Here is a 19500-nt window from a genome sequence, read left to right on the forward strand (position 1 = left end):
AGCAGATATTTTCCGAGCGAATAGTTTCTTGCAGCAAAACAACAACAACACCAAGTCCCAGGGAGCCTCCAGGTCTTTAAGTTAAAGTCAAGCATGTTAATTGTCACGTCAACTTTGGAAGCTGAAGAGGCCCCTGTGACCTCTGAAGCTTTTCAGAAGGGACTGGCTATGTTTGCACAATAGGCTAAGCCACAGTTAACTAACAACAGTTGTGTTCAGACCATGTGCTAGGCTAAATGAACATTACAGCTTAATATGGTGGCAATGTTTTCACAACATGCTAAAACAATGTCTTTACTTTGGGCTTACCAGTTGCTGGACTGGGAGCAGGGAGACCAGGTTCCAGGCCTTCTTCAGCCAAGCAAGCACCCTGGGTGATTCTGAGCCAGTTCCTCCTTCTCAGCCCAATCTACCTCACAGGATTGCTGTTGTGGGGACAAATAGGAGAAGAGGGAGCATTGCACATGCTGCCTTGAGCTCCTGTATGAAAAGTGGGATAGAAATCTAATAAATAAATATATGGGTTATGGTTTAGCGTATTGTATGAACATAGCAATTCATTGTGACAACACAATTAATGGCTTTGTACCATATCTGTCCCACATCAAATCCAATTATCCATTCAGTCATATCCGACCTTTGGCGATTCCATAAGCCAGCTCTCTCCATGATTTCCAATCTTGTACAGCTTCTTTCAGTTGCTTTATATTTTGGGCTGTGTCTGCTTTGATTACATCCAATCAGTGCGTTCTTTGGCCACGTGCACTTGTTCATCCAGGTGTACATGCCAGTCCCAAGCCTGGGCAAATGGGGAGGGTTAAGGAAAGACCTGGCAACCTACCTTGTAAAATTTTTCCCAAGAAAATTCCATGAAAAGGCTCTCAAATCTGTCCCACATAGAAGTATCTATATGCTACTGATGGTTCTCCATAATTTCAAAGAGGATTCTTTCCTAGTCCTCCTTGGAGATGCTGGGGTTTGAACCTGGAAATGTCTGAGCTACAACCCTTCTTACTACCATGGCAACAAAACCTCTAGACAGAGAGCTGCCTTTTACCAAGACAGGCCATTGGTTGACCTAGCTAAATGTTGTCTGTGTTGATCTGCAGCAACTCGCCAATGAAAGTGAATGTAGGACTTAAGACACACACAGTATCTGCTCTGCCTCCAAGCTGAGCCTTCCGTAACTACCGAGACCTACAGAACTCCTGCCTGGCGCATGACTCACAAACTAGCCAAGAGTGGCAGAGACACAGGGCAATCATTGCTTCCCCAGCTTCCTTCCCAGAGCAACTCAGCTCCTGTAAACCAGGGACCTTGGTCAGTTTCACCTCCAGCTCCCCGCCCAGCATGAGATGGGCTGGTTCTCAAAATGAGAGGTTGTCTAGTCATGGCAGCTACCGCTTCTTAGTTGATTGGTGGATCTATTTTTTTTTAAGGAAGGTGAGTCGAGCTGGATTACACCACATTGTACATTATGCAACAAGTTAGGTCTCTAGTATGGGAACAAAACAACTGCCTTGGTGCCTCTGAGTGTTCCCCAAACACAGCCCAACAGGACACCTGATTTGGTGCCCAAGATCATAAGTGGTGAAGCTGTCTTTGGACGGGGTAGGTGTAAAGGGAAAAGCCCTGCTTGAACCACCCCTCCAACTTCAACTTAAGCTTGTCTCGCTCATTGGAACGAGCAAAAGGCAGGTTTGTGGGAATAACATACATTGGTATTATTGGGTCAGGACTGTGCTGTGTTTACGTATAAGTGGAAACAGAGCCAAAATGCACTGGGCGAACACAGAGAGTAGCTGGATCACACAGTATGCTAAGCCATAATTACAGTCTGCTTATTTGTGGCTTTGTGGGTTGTGTGAACCTATCTATTGCGCAATAAAGGAAGGGAAGCTGGCAGGGAGGTGCTGGCAGGGCAACATTTTATTATTTCTTACAACAGAAACATGATTTCCTTATATTTTTGTCCTGTACAGTCACAGCCACCACCTTGAAGTGTTTGTGTATGTGTGTGAAAAATCAGGATGGCTGCCACACAATCATAGCTCTACGTTTTGGTTTTTCTTACATGCAGTGGCTTTGATGGCACAGTCGCAGCCACTACCTTGGCTTTTTCAGCCCCCTCCCCAAGAAGCCTCTGTAGCTGCCAGGAGGGAGGGAGGGAGGGATAGTCTTCAAGTAATTTTAAGTTGTAGCAATCACAAAAGCACAAGCACCACACTGTCAGAGGAAAACAAGCTTATATCTGAGTTGTCTGGAGACAAACAGAAACTGGGCCTTCTATCCAAACAAGAGGGTGGTCTGGTTACCCAGTGCATAGCACAGGTTGGAGAAAGAATTTCAGTATTAATATAAGACCCACTATTGACACCCAGCCATCCCTGGAATTCTTTCATAATGACTTCTTTGCTTTTCTGCAGTAAAACTCCCCATCCGAAGTTACTGGATTATATTATATAGCCGCCCATCTCACAAACAAGCGACTCTGGGCATGGTACAAAGAGCTAAAAACAATCAATAAATGCATTAAAAGGTCTTTAAAAACCAACTAAAACAAAGAATAAAAGACAAAGGGATGTTAAAAATAAGGGATCCACCTCACTCATTCACCCGCCGTACATCGACTGTATTCCCACAGATCTATCCCTGGTCTAACCAGGATTTACTCGACCCAATATTCTGGGTTTTTACAATATATTGAGCCAAACTAACTGCAGGGGATTAGGCTTGCATGACATGTTCAGCAAATCTGTGGCTGAGAGTAGGTTGCAGAGACCGTGCAAAGCACTTCAGAGCTGACCAGACAAGGCCCACATGCTTCTAGAAGTAACATGAAGCAGCCCTATTGCTTTGCATCACCCTGGGCCTCTCATCCAGCAGACCTGGTAGCCCTAAGTGGGTATGCTATATGAAGTGCGCATGCGCAGAAACCAAATTAGAGGCGCAAAGCAAAGCATCTCATTTGGAAGAATCGTGTCGGCTACTCCCTCTGAGAACAGAAAACGTGTTGCTTCTACAGCACAAAACACCTCATCAGGTTAACGCTCATCTGCCTTGCCTGCACTATAACTGCAGCCTTCAATTAAAGCACGTCTTGCCTCTTCAAGGCTGGGTTCCCACAACATATGGAACCTGGGTCAAGAAAACATTACAGTATTGCTGTGTTCACATGCCCTGCTATGTCCATACAAAGATACCATGTGATTGCTTAGCTTGATAGCCTGGCTGGGTTTCCCCAAACTATCTACTCCCGTTTAGACTGCCATCTTATACAAATCCAATTAAAACAAGAGTTAAAGGAAAAGCCACAAGATAGAATAAAGCCTACTTTGGCCATCGGGCTCATCAATATGACACATGCCTCCCTTGGGCTCTCCTCTCTGCACTAACTGATCCAAAGTCTACCAAAATAAACAGTGCAAGAACTCTTATGCCTTAACTTTAGGATATGCCTGTGAAAGTGCTCCAAAGGGCTGCATCAGCATGACCAATGCTACAAGATGACGTTGAACAGGCATTTCTCTCCTTCCTTTCTCTCTGGTGTGTCTGTGAATAGCAGGTGGCGGGGAGGAACTACGGGATGAGACCATCTCAGCCACAGCAAAGACAGAGCAAGCTGTGGAACTACTCAAGTCTTTTGCTGGCCTCTTAGGCCAGTGATATGCCACCATTAGCTGGCTTTGTGCAAGTTTTGCTTGGCCCGGTCAGTGGGCAAGGGCAAGGTCCATCTCCAAAAGGTCAGGTGGCCCAGAGCTGGTTACTCCATGTACAACAACCCAGACCTGCTCAACAGAGGACTGTCAATGGCCAGGAGAAAGTTGGGCTGCTTCTGTGCCTTCAGCAGAAGTGTGTGCTGTAAGTCAGCAAGATAGGGAAAACTTCCTATGGCAGAGCAGAAAACAGGAATGTTTGCTGGTATTTGCAGATCCTGCAGCTCTTTCATGGATAGTAACAGGATCTTGCATCAAAGCTGGCAATCCTAGCAAAGCTATGATTTAAAGCAGCCTGGGAACAATCCCTTTCTCACCTCCCATTTTCAACCTGTTCTTAGACTTTATGGCTGCATTTATACAACGCCCTATATTCAGAGTTGCTTAACCCTGGTTTATTAATAAAACAATTGGCATGTTAATACTGCATATTAAGCCAGAAATCATTGTTTACATACAAGCTCTAATGGCTAGGTTTGTCCAACGCAAGGAAGCCAATCATGTTTTGAGATTGTTTCTCATGAACACATACACTTTATTCTGAGATTTAAAGGGAGATATTGTATTATTGACAGCCAGTTTGGTGTAGTGGTTACGGCACCAAGCTAGAAACTGGGAGGCTGTGAGTTCTAGTCCCGTTTTAGTTACAAAGCCAGCTGGGCGACCTTGGGCCAGTCCCTCTCTCTCAGCCTTAGGAAGAGGAAGGCCATGGCAACTGTTTCCAAAGTCTTGCCAAGAAAACTGCAGGGACTTGTCCAGGCAGTCTCCGCAAATCGGACACGACTGAACGGATTAAAAAAAAGAATCAGCTTCTGTGAGTTGCAGCTCACTTCATCAGAGCCATAGCATGCCATTCTATGCCTCTGATGAAGTGAGCTGTCGCTGTCGTTTAATAGAACGAGTTAGTCAGAAAAAGGTTCCAACAGACCCCCTCTGATGTTTTGCTTCCATGGACTAACTCAGCTCTTCTACAATCTCTCCTAACAGCATGGTGATCTGTTTCCTTGCATTCTCCCTTTTTTGGGGGGGCTTGACTAGGATGACACACAAAGGCTGAAGTAATATGTCAGCAGTCACCCCGAAATCAGCTAGGCCCTTATGTGGATTTCTGAGATTGATCTAAGACAGAGAGTTCCTCTGTTCACTTCCTTTCCTTTATAAAGAAATTCCTGGACTGGAATCAGTCAAAACAACTTTTTGTGCTGATTGTGGGCCTGGTAGCTTTGGCTGAAGCTTCTGAAGGACCGGGAAGCTAGGCAGTCCCTGCCATATGGAACTCTCTTTAAGTTGTCTAGAACAAGAAAAGACTTTTAAAGGCTTTTTTTTTAATGCCCCACAAAGTAATTCTATCCTAGTCAAGCAGAGAAGAAAGGCGGTCACTTGAATCAACTTCTGTTTGCTGTTTTGTTTTATACCTCCCCCCCCCACAGCCCCCATTGCTTTCTTGGGATTTCTTTCCTTCCTTATTAAGGGAGGTTTACAAAATAAGAGACGCCTCTGAGAGAGATGAGACGGCCTTAAAAAGAAGACAGATTTACATCGCATTTGCATATTTGTCTATTAGATTGTTCTGTCACTGCAATCATGCCGTTCTTGGGAGCATATATGTAAACCATCCACCATAAAATACAGATGGCATTAAAAACTTCAACCAAAAATTAAACCAAAACAGAGCAGATATGTCTTTATATTAAATGCCAAAGGCATCATCCAACTAATAAAAAGTCATGCTGGCTGGGGAATTCTGGAGTTGAAGTCCACACCTCTTAAAGTTGCTGAGGTTAAGCAACACTGGCCTAGAAGTGGGGGAATACAAGCAATTATGACAATATGCTCAAAGGCACATTTGGAAAGAATGTCAACAAACACAGTACATTAGAGCAGAACAGACAGAGCTGGTAAATTATTCTGCCTTTCTTCCTCCCTTCTTAGCATTCTTGATCACCAAACTGCACTTTGGTCTCACAGCTTTGCAAAGAGGAACCAGCAAAGCTAGTCTTGAGTTTAACCTGGGTGAGATCTGCACTTCCACTTGCTGTCTGGATTGGTGATGGATACAGCCTTCTACCTACATCCACTCAAAAGGTGGGTTTGCACAACACACTTAACCAGGTTTATTATTCTACTTCTCGATTTGTTAGATCACTACCCCTCTTTTCAATTGGGAGCTAAAGCAAAACACTTTTCCAGCTTTTTTTCAGAACAGTCCTGCAAGGTAGGCTGTCTGAGAGACCACAAGGGGCCCAAAGTCACCCAGTGAACTTCCACTGTTGAGAACAGGCTTGATCCTGCTCTGGTCCTAGTCTAACACCTTCACCAGCACAAGACACTTGCTCTCCCTATGCTAAATTAATCTCTTTTCTGGATTGGCACACTACATTGAACCACAAACTAACCAGATGGTCTGAGTTCATACAATACAAAACAAGGTAGTCCGCGGGTTAAGAACGTCCAGTTTACAGATGACCCATAGTTAAGGACAGAGCCGACTGTAGCAAAATTTGAGTTAAATACACAATGGTTCAAGTTAATTACATAATACTACTTATACAGTGAGAGCCGGTTTGGTGTAGAGGTTAAAGCACTGGGCTAGAAACCAGGAGATGGTGAGTTCTAGTCCTGCTTTAGCCACAAAGCCAGCTGGGTGACCTTGGGCCAGTCCCTCTCTCTCAGCCCTCAGAAGCAGGCAAGGGCAACCACTTCTGAAAAACCTTGCCAAGAAAACTGCAGGGACTTATCCAGGCAGTCTCCAAGAATTGGACACAATTGAATGGATCAAAAAAAGAAGATCTTCAAGATGCAACTTAGCAAATCTATTGTTTTCCAAGAGGCTCGTGCCCTGGACCATTGCAGGGATGGGCCTGGACTGAGTGTGCTCTTGGCAGAGTTTCTTAGGAAGCCTTTAGCCTCTATTTGGTTGGCACCTTCAGACTCACTTGGTGACAGCAAATGACAGCAGCACCAGCAGTGCCATGTGGCTCCAAGTTGGTAACATTTCTCACAAGCACCCAGGTGATGCTGTCTCAGAGCACCGTAGGAAGGGGCATAGCAGGCAGCCACCCCCAGTGAACTAGAACTATTCAGAGTTCTGGGCTAGGATTTAATGTTGAATTGTGAGAAATGGGGTGGAAAAGGACCTGCACAAGAAAGCCAGCATCTGATATCAGCCCCAGATTTAGCCAGCAAAGCAATAGAGAATAGTGTAGTAGTGAAGGTGCTCGCCTAGAAACCAGGAGATGGTGAGTTCTAGTCCTGTCTTAGGCATGAAAGCCAGCTGGGTGATTTTGGGCCAGTCCCTCTCTCTCAGCCCAATCTACCTCACATTGTTGTTGTGGGAAAAATAGGAGGCAGGAGTATTAGGTACATTTGCTGCCTTGAGTTGACATATAAAGTGGGATAAAAATATAATAACAATAACAATCCATTTGGATTTTCTTTCTTGTGCTCCAAAAGGTCCTACGTCGGAAGCTCTAGTTTTGAGCCCCCACCCCTGCCCCCAAATCCCAACCTGTCCTCTTAAAGGCACTGGCTTGCTTGCTCCAATCAGGTTTGTTTCTTTGCAGAAAAGTCTGAGAGAAAATTGAGACGGAAAAGTGTGTTGCAGAGACGCTGGGTTGGCATGACATACTGAACAAACCCACCAGCCAGCCCCATTTTAGACTACTACGACATGAGGCCAAGTCACTGTGATTAGTTTAGGATTTCATACCAGGCCAGAAAACGCAGTTAATTTAATAAGTCACCGTTCAGCAAACAAAGGTTAGTGTACAGTATTGCAGTGTTTCTAAACTTGGCAACTTGAAAATGTGTGGACTTCAGCTCCCAGAACTGAAGCAAGCTGGCTGGGGAATTCTGAGAGTTGGTCCACATATCTTCATGCTGCCAAGTTTGAGGAACACTGATGTATTGGGTGATCCCAGTCATTGCTTCTTTTTCTGCTTTTGTTGGGGAGAGGCAGTGCTAAACCTTTAAAAATATGTGGCTTCTTTCACCAACAAGCAAGACTGTTGTATCGATCCCCCACCAGCAAACATGGGGGGGGGCGAGGGGGGGCGAGGGGGAACGATGATCTGTGCTTCATGATGCAAAGGATGCAACTTATGTACCTGCTACAATTCAGTAACATAGTAAATGCATCCTTTGCATGATGTCACGCTGCACATTTCATCCTTTTGATGTCATCACAGCTTGCTAGCAAACCTGAACAGGAGCAGCTTGGCAGGAGAATGGGCCAGCAAACTTCTGTGGTCTATAGGAGGAAACAAAAGGAGTGTGACCAAGTTTTTCTAATGCCCACCCATTTTGCCCCCAATCTGCTCCAGCTGAATGTTAAGTAGGACTTCAGCACACCAGAATCCTTTCTATTCCTCTGAGCTGGACACGCTTTTTGCAAATTCTCTCCAATCTGGACAGGCAAGCCTGAATCACGGGTACTGTGTCTGTATCTTCTGAGCTATTTGGCCTCCCCCCACCCTCACTGGCCCGAGCCTCTCAGAATTGGAACCGAGCCACCCAAGGGAAAAGACAAGAGGCCGAAGAAAAGGAGGTGTCACTGCACACATCCCTCCCTTAGCTTCCCAAGAGCCTCACAAGGTCAATGCATTCCCCATTCGATTCAGGAAGAAACTGCAAAGAAACTGAAGCCACCAGAAAAATGAAGTGGGGGAGGGAGGCAGAACCCAGCCCGGGCTAGATGAAAGGAAGGGACAAATGCATTTTGTAGTAACAAATGGCAGGCCATCTCTTCCATGGAAGAGAAGGCAAAGCCAGTTGCTTCAAGCAGTATCGTAGCAGGAAGTAGGCAGGGATAGATGCAGGTGGGAAGTCCTCCTTTTCAAAGTCTTAGCAATGTAGGGCTGGGTTCACATACTGCAAGAAGGCGGGTCCCCACATGCCTCTTCCACGCAGCCTCTTTTTTCTGCTCTGTCCTCATCACCTTGCTCAGCCCAGAAGCGAGGCAGGCTTAAGCTGCGCTTAGCCTTGCTGCATTAAATAGCATTCCTCCTAATCCCAACACTGTCCAGGGTCAGCCTCAAGGTGTATAAAATTGGCTGGGCATTGTCACTCATCACCTTGGGGAAAAGTCAAGGGACTGCAGGGACTTGAAACAGAGAAGGATTGTGCCAAAACTGTTTTCTGCTAGCTCAGGGATGGGGAGACAGCATTTCAACCCACTCATGGAGACTGGCAGTCACATTTGCCTACAATTTGGCCCCTCCCATTCCCGAGATGTCATCACTGGCTAACTTTGCAGCCCCCAGGCAGGGCACAAAGCTGAAATACTTCTGCCCCAGTTGCCCATCTTTGTACCAAATAGACGCACGAGAGAGCGCTGGGTACATGGGAGGGGGTGGAGCTAGTTCACCCCCACTGCCTTAGTGCTGTGCACACTTCAAAAATGATTTAAATGAAGCTCTCCAGGCTTTACACTGGGGTATCTGCGAGGGGAATCAAAAAAGTCAAAATGGTGGCCACAGCCATGCAGCCAAAGCCCTGCCACTCTTTTGCATGCAAGGCATGTAAAAAGAGGCAGGACTTTGATCAGAGTTTGTGGCTGCCATCTTAATGTTTTTGACCCCCCCTCCCTCCAGACAACTCTGGGTCCTGCACTTCTATTTTTTTTTTAAAAAAAGTTCAGTTTTGTCAGGTTGGCAAAGAAACAGAAGAAAATACAGGCAGACCCCTTCATGACTTCATGCGGGTGTCCTCTGAAGAGGGAAATAAACTAGGGGTGACAATCTGAGGCTGATAGGAAGTGACCAGGGAGTCTCACCTCATTGTATGGAGCAGGGGCAGAGGGCAGAGTAAGCACAGAGGACAGCTGGAAGGATCAACCTATTTCATACTCTGCTCTCTAAAACAGGGAGAGGCAATCTGTCTTTGCAGACAGGACTCCCAGCTGAGCCGATGCCAGTGGGGGTTGCTGGGAGTTGTGGTCCCAAACCATCTGGAGCGCCGCAGGTTGGGAAAAGCCTGGCCCACAGCATAATATCAACCCCGACTCTGTAAAGCAGTGTTTCTCAACCTTGGCAACCTTGCTGGCTGGGGAATGCTGGGAGTTCAAGTCCACCCGTCTTAAAGTTGCCACGGTCGAGAAACATTGCTATAAAGTGCATTTACCTGTGAGCCAAACCAACGCCCGCTATTGGTCATGAGCAAATTCCTCCCCCATTGGTCAAACCAGCTGTTGGAAGGGCTGTTTTATCATTAGAAGTTGCTCGAGGTTATCTCCTTCCTTCTTTCCTTCCTTCCTTCTTCCCTCCCTTTTTGACCGGGCTGAAGCAATCTTTATTCCCCTTCCACGCGCTCGCCAGCGCGAGACAATGCCGGGATGCCTCCGTCGGGAGGTGGCGTAGCGAAGGGGGCATCCTGTCCCCTGAAGTGTTTTCAGTGTCCCTGACCCTTCTTTACACACGTGAACGCACACCCACAACACCTCTTCTCTGCCAACCAGCAATGGGGCTGCTGGGAAAACTGGGGCGGGGGGTGGTGGGAGCAGACAGCGCTTTCCGTCTCTTGCTTGTTGCGCATGGGTGTGCGCGCGCACACGGCCGCGCGCGCGCGCGCAAGGAGACCTTGCGTCTCCACCCCTCGCTTTGCTCCGTGCAGCCGCCAAGGAGAAAGCGCCGGCTCCCGGCAGGCGTGAGCGCCCCCTTCTAGGTCAACAGACCGCCGGAGGGTTGCTAGGCAACCGGCCCCGGCTCTTCCCCCCCCCCCGCCTGCAGCCGCGTCAGCCTCCTCGCAGCGCCTTGCACAGGCGCAAGGTCACGAACGAGGGAGTCGGCTTGCACCGCCAGCCCGAGGAAGCCAATTAAGGGAGGCCGGATTCGTGCGCCCTCGCTCGCCACTGCTCGGAGGAAGAGGGAAGGGCAGAGCCTCCGGTGCCCCGCCGTGCGAAAGCGCCCGCGCCCTCGCGAATCGGTTTTTCTCCTCCCTGGCTGGACGCCCGCTGCCCCCGCGCCCCCCCCTTTCCGCTTGCTCACTGCAGAGCAGACTTTGCCATCTGGGTGCATGGCCACGTCCCCAGCATCTGCATTAGTGTTTCTCAACTTTGGCCGCTTGCAGATGCACGGACTTCAACTCTGGGGAATTCTGGGAGTTGAAGTCCAAGCATCTGCAAATGGCCAAGGTTGAGAAACACTGATTTACATCACGGGTAGGCAAAGGGGAATGGGGCAGAGGTACCAACTGGGTGGGACTTTAGGGCAGGAGGCTCCCAAATGCAACAGGGGAAGTTGAAATAAGAGATGCAATGCCCAGGGTTGGACTCTGAGGAGGCGCAGGGGCCCTCCTGAGGCCAAGGCAGCCTGCCCCCAGGGGTATTGCTCAACATGCTTATTGTTCTCCTGAGCTCTGAGGGAGAAGGGGAAAAGCCAGGGAGAGAACCAGCGCTCTGTGCTGAAAGAACACCCCCCCCCCCCCGAGAAATGGCAATAAAGGAAAGATAAAGGAAATCAGGGATCTCCACAGGGTGTGGCCAAAGCAGTCAAGATAGTGGCCACAACAATACAGTTGGAGCTCCACCTGTTTTTATGTGCATGTTGTGGCTGACATCTTGACTTTTTTGACCATATTCTGAGGCGTCTCTGAATGCAATGCCAAATAAGGATGGCAGTACTGAGGGGACAGAGAGGTCAATCACTTAGCCAAATACAGATGCCAGATTAAGCAGTTGATGACAAGTTGGTGCTACCATCCAATTTATTGTTCTTTTCCAGTTAGGACCAGAGACACAGGACTTGTGAGAACCTGAGGGCTCTTTCTGACTTTTTCCCCCTTCTTTAACTTCCTTGAGAACAAAACAAAACAAAGCACCACCTTCTAATCACGCTTAAAGGTAAAATATTCTACCCAGCTGATTCACAAGTACTGTACTGTAATAAACTTGGTTTCTCCACCTCTTATTCAGCCAAGAGACACAAAGGCACCTCAGCTTTTAACCTTAAGTTCAAGATTAAGCTCACCTTGTTCAAATTATTAAATAGGTTTAATTCAGACACAGGAAGGCAAAGGCAGATAGGGAAAGGGGAGGAATTGTGATATAAGGCAAAGCCAACAGACGCCTCCATGGAACAAGCTTTCCTAATAAACCTATTCATGTTAAATTCTGAATCTTGGCTCAGTTGTATTTAAAAGTATGGGAAATACCATTCACCCACCGGCCCCAAATTAACATAGTAGTAAAGCCTCTTGGAGACTCCAGTAATTAAAGATGGTTTTACTCATATTTGATCTCCATTTTTTAATTATAACAAAGCAGCTTTGACTGCATCTACCTCCAAGTATTTCTGAACAGAAATACTGAATAGGGATATTGAACATGTTGTATTTTAGAGTATTTCTGGATATTTCCTAAACGGGCAGGGTTTTGTTTGGTTTTGTATAGTGTTTTCATTATCCTGTTTTTAGTGTTTTCCTGAAGTTTATATTATTTTTTTCAAAATTCTGCCCATTTTCGTAACGGACTCACATTAGAATGGCTAGCACACCTGTGTTTCCCAAGCAGCTGCCAAAATGCCTCTGCCACTATCACTCTTCGACATTAACAGCCCACCCACATATACATGATCACAACATTTCTGGTTGTGCAAACGCCAGTTCCAGCTCCTATCCAACGGTTCAGTTGCCTGGTAAGACCCCATTATCTCCCCCTTCCCATGCACTGCTATGCTCTTGGCTCTGACAGTCCCTATTTTAACTTTCTCATCTTGCCCCCAGTAGACCATCTGTCTGGCATATTGAAGGAAATTTAAAATGGCAGCTTAGAAGGGCCTGCTGCTGCTGAACAGCCAATAGTTCTCTGAGGCGGAAGGCATTCGTCGGAAGATACTTGGCTGAAACCACTACTTGGATCTGGATCTGGTTCAAGGGCTCGCCCGCATGTCCTGCTAACTGCAGCATGAAGATGCTCTCTAAAAAAGGTTAACGGGACATATTCTTATATCACAGCCTGTGTCTTCTCCCAGGCCACCGTTAAGGCAGCCTACGTGCATTCTTAGCTGTTCCCATCGGCAAGCTAGTGTTTCCCATCTTCTCCTGATACAGGTCTAGGTGTACAAATGACCCATGAGACATCATTCATGATCTTGGTAAGAAGGTGGTCAGGAGCTGGTATGCTGAGCTTCATCTGGGTAGCTGGGATCCCTCCCCTTTAGTCCCTGGACAATGCCCTCCACGGTGGTTCTGCCGGGACTGCAGTAGAAACTGGACATCTGGCTTTCACAGAGGCATCTGCCAATGTATGTCTCCCCGTGTATGCCCTGTGGTTTGTAAAGCATTGTTCAGACATTCTGAGAACCCCTTATTTTCACTGGTATATCAGACTTCTGGAATACCACTGGACCTGTTATTAAACACGTGTTCAACACTCTTTCAAAAGACTGTAGAGCTGTCTGTACGACAAGCTGCTGCTGGGAATTTAAACTGGGAAAGAGATGCATCACTGTGTTTTAGGCTTTATTCTAACCAGGGCTTCTTAATGACCATGTTTTCTACTGTTTAATTAGCTTGAAAATGGGAGGCCCTGTTTTGCTAATGCTGTTTTACAAACTCCATGGGATACTTCTGGGTGCTGCTGCTGACTGCCACCCCTCATTGCCAGCACGGCTGTTCCTACGCATCACTTATAGATCTGGGTTATTTGGAAACAGAAGGGAACTTGAAGAGTTCAGCCAATTTCCTCTCCTTCCTCCAGGGACAGGACAACCTGTGTCTACAACTTGGCTGACAGGTGTGTGTGTGTGTGTGTGTGTGTGTGTGAGAGAGAGAGAGAGAGAGAGAGAGAGAGAGAGAGAAGGGACTTCCTGGGATGAAGCAGGAGGGAGCTTTCCCCCATTTGACCCCCCAACCTTAGTCCACCCACTGACCTTTCAGCTGGGCTATTTTTGCCACATGTCTAGCAGCCTTCCAGAAGAATGCTAGACCTGAGTTCAAAAACAGCCTAAGAGGTTACCAGGGTAAGTGACTCAGATTGCTTGGGACTGCCCATCAGCAACTATGCATCTTTTCTTTAGTTTGAGCGACCATAAAAATGCCTTTAATTTAAAGAAGTGCCAACAGGAACGATATGCACTCCTGCACACTTTCCAAATCACCTCTTCCCCCTAGAGGCTGGATCCCATCTTGTCCAAAGACAGCCACTCTGTCCAATTCAGGAAGAAAAAAGACAAGCAAACTTTTCCTCCTCTCCTCCTCCTCCATCGTTCCCTCCCTCTTGCTTGCTTCTGTGATGTCCTCCTGCTCTCCCCTTCTCCATGCCCCAAACACCCCTGCAGAGGCCAGCAGCTTTTTGTTTGCCCCACTGCCAGCCAGGCTGGTGCTGAGAAAATAGGAGAGCGGGCTCTTTAAATCCAACCCAGCTAGGTCACCGCGGTTTGGCAGGTGGTTGGGGTTTTCTGATCTCTTTCCAGGTTCATTGTTGGATTTGGCCACGATAGCAGGAGAAGGGAGGCCAGGGGGAAATTGGGGGGTCACGCTTTTCTGTCTGTGCACGTCTGCACACTCACCCTCAGCAAACATCTACAAATCTTCTTTTCCTTTCCTGGAGACAGAGGGAGGGAAAAAGGCAATGGAGAGAAAGAGGGTGAGGCAGAAGGGCTGGGGAGCCAGCTTTGGCGAAGGAAATTGCTCAGAAACGCCATCCCCGAGGAAAGAGCCTTTGCAGCAAAAGCCGCGTCCCCCTCTCTTCCCTTCCCTATTTCCTCTCCCCCCCATTCCTTCTAGCACTCTCCTTTCACTATACAGATGGCTCTCAAGCCTCATATTTGCTCTCATCCCCCCTTCACCAGTCCATCAGTATGCATTATGTGTCCCCCCCCTCTCCATGGCAACCTTCTTTCTTCCTTCCTTCCTTCCCAACCCCCAGCCTTGCAAAAGCACTTAGTAGCATACCCGTGACCCTGTGGATATTTGCTAACCTCTTCTCACCACCCACAGGTAGTCTTGCATCCCTCCTCTCTCCTCCCTTTGAGCCTGCTTGCCTGCAAGTCTCTCTCCTCCCCCTTCCCTCCCTCCCACCCACCCACCCACCCACCCACAGCAGGACGCCACAGGGCTGCCTTTTGATTCCTGGAACTTTCACGCCAGGCTGTGTTTATGGCATTGGCGGTTTTCCCATCCGTCTCTCTTAACCTGTCTGCAGCTCAGAGCCAATGGTGCTGCTGCTGCCTCCCCGCCTCCTCCTCCTCCTCCTCCTTGTCGGCTGGTGCACAAGCTAATCTCAGCCATCTATCAACCCCCAGCCAGGACCTGTGGCCTCCAGGTATTCAAGGACCTGGCCTCCTGCTGGAGCTCTGTCGTGGGTGGATGGGAAGGAAGGGTGCTTTTGCTCCCCAATACGGAAGGCTACCAAAAGGTGTTGCCCTGCTGGGAAGAAATAACCTATGATTCATGCACCCCTCGCCTTGGGCAAGAGCACAGCTCTATCAGGAAAAGCAGCATACGCAGTGTGGTTTGCTCATGCCTATGATGCCACATGAGACAAAAACCCAGAGTGGTTTCCCAAGACATATTTGGGGAAGTGCAGCCAAGAAGACCACAAGGGTCTAATGCAACCTGGAGAGGGTTGCCAACAGAGCTTGGCCTTTCACCCTCTATTTATCTTTAGAAAAGACATGAGTGGTTTTCTTGGTCAAAGTTTAAACTAGCTTTCAAGGGGGTCATTCTCAATGGGCCATCTTATGTTCCTTGTTCCCCGATGCAATTTGCAAGGGGAAACCCATGTCACAAAAAACATGACTTCACTTCAAATTCTAACACATGCTCTGGAGATGGGGGAGGGGGAGGAGAGAGGGTTTGAGATGGGATGTTTATCTTCAGCAGATCCGAGAAACAATCCTGCTGCCTTGGCTTAACCTTCTCATTGACCCAATCATTTGCTTGATCCTTCGCTCAGTTGTTGTGTGATAGCAGCTAGTGAAGAGGACGGGCTTTAATATCAACCCAATTTGCAGGCCACATAGAAGCAGCATGCTGTAATGCTTCTTATTGGGGATGAATGGCCATTTCCATTACCAAGAGGCTGGCTGGGATGATGGGAGCTGGAATCCAAAGAGTAGAAAAGGTGCCAAATTAGAAAGAGTTGCACTGGGCAATGAGATGGAATACAAGGTACATCATATTGCTGGCGGTATTTCCTCACTCTGTTTTTTGACCTGAGCTATACACATCATTTATGGAGGGCAGATCTGCATTCTGATGGCTCTTCTAAAAGCCTCGGTCATGGAGTTTGGGAGAAGTTCTCAGGGAGGGATTCATTAGCCTAGTCGCCTTGGATATTACTGGAAGACTAACTTAGGATGGTGTATCAGATACGAGCACTCTAGGTAAAAAGAGGAACACATATGACTTGCAATTTCAGTTGTGTTCGTGCCCCATGTCAATCCTCTGGATTCCCTGGAACTGTCTCAGCAGCTAGTTTTACACAATACACAAAGCCAGGGTTTACGTAAAGCCAGCTTTACGACGTGTGGACTTCAACTCCCAGAATTCCCCAGCCAGCATGGTTTACATCTCACGACTGTGGAATTTGCATGACTAGCCAAGCCCAAACCAAACCAACTGTTCTCAGACTTTCAAAGCCAGTCTGCACATGATCCCGTCCAGTACTGAACTTCTAACAAGCCATCTAGGCAATCTCCTTTTTGCTTGTTGAAAACTCAGCCAACAAAAGTCGATTCCGCCCTTGGTTGCTTTGATTGACTCCAGCCCACCTCCCTCTTTGGGGGAAGGTGCATTCCATTGAAAAACTCCATGGGATTTTCATTCTGGAGCCAACAGACTTAGGATCAAGCTGAAACTCTGTATGCATCATTTGAAGCCGTGCTGCTAAATCATCTCTCTCTCTCTCTCTCTCTCAATTTGACAGGGAGCTAGAACTCGGCTGGTGGGTGCATTTCAGTCTCCCCAAACCGGGTCCACTGCACCTACCCCCCTTGGAAAAAGAGGCAGTTGTTTGGCAGCTCAGCCCACCGTTTTTCCCACATTCAGCTGCCGTCCACCTGCAGAGCATCCATCACCTCGTCTTAGCTTTGCCATGGCAACAGGCATCTCAAATGGGCCCAGTTTTCCTTCAGTCCCATTTGTCAATAACACATCAGCTTGTTTTTCCTTTGGGGGTTTGCAAAGCCTGACACCTTCACACCCCCTCATCAAACACAGACAGCAACACTCTAATCCTGGAGCAGTCTTCAGCCTCTCTGCTGGCCCGCAGGCGTGACACAAGTGGGAAAGAGAAATCCAAAACTTCTGACCGGAGAGGTCAGGGGCCTCGGTTAATCCCACAATGCATGCTTAAGAAGGGGTGGATTCTGGGTTTTGCAAGGATGAAAAACACCATTTTGAAAGATTCATCTTGCTCTCAAGCCAGAACAGGGGTGAGCAACCTCTGGTCATGCAGGTTCCCAGAACCTCCCAAATCAATTTTCGGTGGATTGTTTTTGGAGGGTGTGGCAAGATGCAGCTAACACTGGTGCAGTCATCTTCTCCAAGGCTTGACACTTCACACTTAGTCTGCATTAACATAGGCTCAGAGGGATACTTAATACAGCCCTTCCATTCATGTCTAGCATTCCTGGTTCTTACTTGCTCCTCCCTATTATAAACCATCAAGCAATCTCAGGAGTTGGCAGTCTATCAACTTAATTGCAACACAAACAACAAAAATAACTACAGGTAGTCCTCGCTTAACGACCACAACTGAGACTGGAATTTCAGTTGTTAAGCAAAGCAGTCATTAAGCAAATCTGACCCAATTTTACAACCTTTTTTGTGGTGGTCATTAAGCAAAACATTGCAGGTGTTAAGCAAACCACGTGGTCATTAAGCAAATCACAGTTTCCCATTGATTTTGCTTGCCAGAAGCTGGCCGGAAAGGTAAAAAATGATGATCCCATGACCACAGGATGCTGCGACAGTCATAAATGGGAACCGATTGCCAAGTGCCCAAATCATGATCATGTGACTGCAGTGATGCTGCGACAGTCGTAAGTGTGAGTTCCAGTCATGTTGGTTTTTTCAGCACTGTTGTAAGTCCAAATCATCACTAAATGAATAGTTGTTAAGTGAATCCAATGACCTGATTAAGGTTAACTAGCTTTAGTTTTCATCAACAGCTGTAGGCCAAATACTTAAGTCTACTTTTTCCAGGGATAACACCCAGCCATACCCTTTTGCAGGTCTTGGAGGAAAAAGAAATTAAATGGGCAGCCTGCAAAGCCAAAAAGCTGCCTAGCACTCCTTCTTGGAAAGTTAAGTGGAGTCTAATCAGTCAACAGTCAGGTTACCAGGCATTCACTCACCGAGCAGGCAGCAGACAGCCCAGGCACCAAGCTGGAGAGGCCAAGGGCAATTGTCCAGATTCATGGAGGCTGAAGGGTAACCTACATCGACCAGAGAGAAGAAAACACAAGCTCTGTGTCTCCTGGCTCAGCTGTTGATGAAAACTAATACAGAAGTGATATCAGCCCCTGCCGATCCACCAGAAAGAGGCATTTAAACAGCAAATGTCAAGCTTCTGCCTAAGCACAGATAAAGCTAGTTAACCTTAATCAGGTCATTGGATGATCTGAGAGCCACAACCAACACATGAGAAGACTTTACTCCCACTGTCTCTGGTGCTCCCTTGCCTCTTGATTGTCCATTCCACAATGCCTTTTCTTCCAAGGATTTGTGTGGTAAATCTCTGTCTCTTAATCAGTCAAGGGCTGGGGATGGGCGGTCTCAGGTCCCAACCTTCTTCTCTTCCACCTTTTTGCCCCTGAATCCTTTGTTTTATGGGACTCATGAACCCATCCACCTTTTTGGATGAAGACTCTTTTGAGGAAGCCAGAAGAAATTCCATGGTATGCAAGGATCAGCCATCACATGGTGCCTGCAGGGTTCTCAGAACATTACCACCCATGTAGCTGGTGATCCTTCTGGCCCCAGAAAGAGAACTTCGGTGATCTTTCACCCCAGGCACAAATTAATAACATTGTGTATCAGTATTTTAGACCAATACTTGTAATTGTGGAAGATTTTAGTAGTGACTGGTATGTTTGCCACGTTAAGTGCTTTTATTTATTTAGGGTGGAAGAGTTCAATGACTGATTAAGAATATTAGTTAGTCTTAGACAAATCAATGTGTCAATTTCAACTTTTCTGTTTTCCCTCCCCTCCAACTTTCTATTTCGTTTCAGCCATTTCTGCCTTCCAGCAATAAAAAATGTCTGCATAAAAATGTATATGCATTTTTGAGCAACTTTCCCCTAATGTGCCCTATTTTGGCATGCAAGGTTGGTTAATATGCATGTATTTACAAGTAATTTTCCCTTACATAATGGAAGTTTAGTATGTTATTTTCACTAATCTACACATTTTCTGCATAAACCTTTCCCCTAACAGGCAATTTTTGTACACACTGAAGACTGTTTTGCAAAGTCTGGAAATTGTGTTTCAGTTTACACATGCTTCGGGGAAATGCTGATTAGTTAGTTTTGCATTAAAATGCAAAACAAGCCATTTTCTTCTTTAACCTCTGATCCTAGAGTAAAGGATAAGGTGAAACTGTTCAGTTCTGCTTCAGATTGTAATCTGGAAACAATCAATTAAAATAACTGGATTTGTTATCCCAAAACAAGAATCTAACAATATATGCCTACACAAGCCTGTTCTGAAGTAAGCCCTACAGAATTCAATGGCAGCTCTTTGATGGTGGAGGGGAAGTGGATTAAGAATTCTAACATCAGCTCCTGGGTTTCAGGTGGGTCATGCCCTCACATCATAGCTGGGTCTGTACACATGGTTG

The sequence above is a fragment of the Candoia aspera genome, chromosome 10 (genome assembly GCF_035149785.1).
Source record: "Candoia aspera isolate rCanAsp1 chromosome 10, rCanAsp1.hap2, whole genome shotgun sequence".
Classification (NCBI taxonomy): domain Eukaryota; kingdom Metazoa; phylum Chordata; class Lepidosauria; order Squamata; family Boidae; genus Candoia; species Candoia aspera.